The sequence below is a fragment of the Cyprinodon variegatus genome, unplaced genomic scaffold, assembly GCF_000732505.1.
Source record: "Cyprinodon variegatus isolate N-32 unplaced genomic scaffold, C_variegatus-1.0 Scaffold86, whole genome shotgun sequence".
NCBI classification, from domain to species: Eukaryota; Metazoa; Chordata; class Actinopteri; order Cyprinodontiformes; family Cyprinodontidae; genus Cyprinodon; species Cyprinodon variegatus.
Window position 1 is genome coordinate 109,970 of NW_015150539.1, and position 1,298 is coordinate 111,267.

The 1,298-nt window shown below is 30.7% G+C and overlaps 1 protein-coding gene across 1 annotated transcript in view; it reads right to left on the bottom strand.

The window, feature by feature from the left end:
- LOC107083853 overlaps window positions 1–1,298 on the bottom strand; it is a 10,132-nt gene that overhangs the window by 364 nt on the left and 8,470 nt on the right. The gene's annotated exons all lie outside the window — the stretch shown is intronic.

Below are 1,298 nucleotides of genomic sequence, written 5' to 3' on the forward strand. Positions count from 1 at the left end.
TTTTATTTTTTCATAAATTTTTATTAATTTTTTTATTTTTCGGGGTAACAATAAACATATACCAAACCGAAAACCGTGACCACGAAACCGTGAACCGAACCGTGGATTTCGTGAACCGTTCCACCACTAATATATATATATATATATATATATATATATAGCTAGCTATTTATCTTTATTCATTTATTTATGTTATTAAAATGTATTCAAACAACAGACTTTAAGGAGAGTACTGAGACAGTGATGTCTTTGATCTTAAGTTATAAGTTTATTAATAGAAATCAATTTATGGTGAACAGTAGCACACATTTACAAATGAAGTCGCAATAGAAAGCATTCAGGTAACTGGGCATAGCGAATGACATAACATTATACACAGGTACAGTAATCTCATTAAAAAAAATTAAGTCATAACAGTCAGACTATCTACACTCTGAATAAATAAAACTTCGATATGGATTTTAAACATATACAACAATCAAGCAAGATCACAAACTGCATGCTTTTTTGTTAATGAAAATATAAATCATTCTGTGTAGAACAGAAAAAAAGGCATGATTACGATAAATTACAAGTTTGTTATTTTTTTTTACCCTTATGCAGTACCTGCTTCAAGGATAAAAAACTAAAATCTATTAGGGTCCAAATCTATTCTCGGGTTTTACAAAAAGCTACTGGAAATAAACTGATTTAAACATTTCTAGATTGTTGATTTTTAACTCTAAATGACCTAATAAAATTAGCTTAATTATTCATTGATTTAATGACTGTCTGTGTAACTCTGAGCAAAGCTATGTCTTTGTTTTTTCTTTAACTTTGAAAAGTCTGAGTCGCAGTGGGGGTTAAGCGCACCACCCAAGTACAGATGCCCCGGACCTCGACCCAGCTATCGCAGGTTTACGTGCCAGCCTGTTTACCTTTGCTACATGTCTTCCCTACATTTCTGATCCCATTATCTTTTTGCCCATTTTTAAACAGAAAATAAAAAAAAATTTTCTCCAGCTTTCACACGAATACGACGAATTTGCAGCACAGGTTTGATGGCTTTAATGTTTCGATTCAGATAGTAGTGGTTATACAATGCTTTCTAACTGTACTATTAATTCCATTAATTTAAACTGTTCAAATTACATGAAGGTTTCGTGTTGCAGATATATCTATATACTGATTGTTTTGTTTACTTTTAATAAGTTCAGAACTATGTCTTATCTTTGTACTGACCAAGGATGATTCTCATCATTTCACAGGATTATACTTAATTAAAGATTCTAAAAAATATTACATTATTGATATAAGTA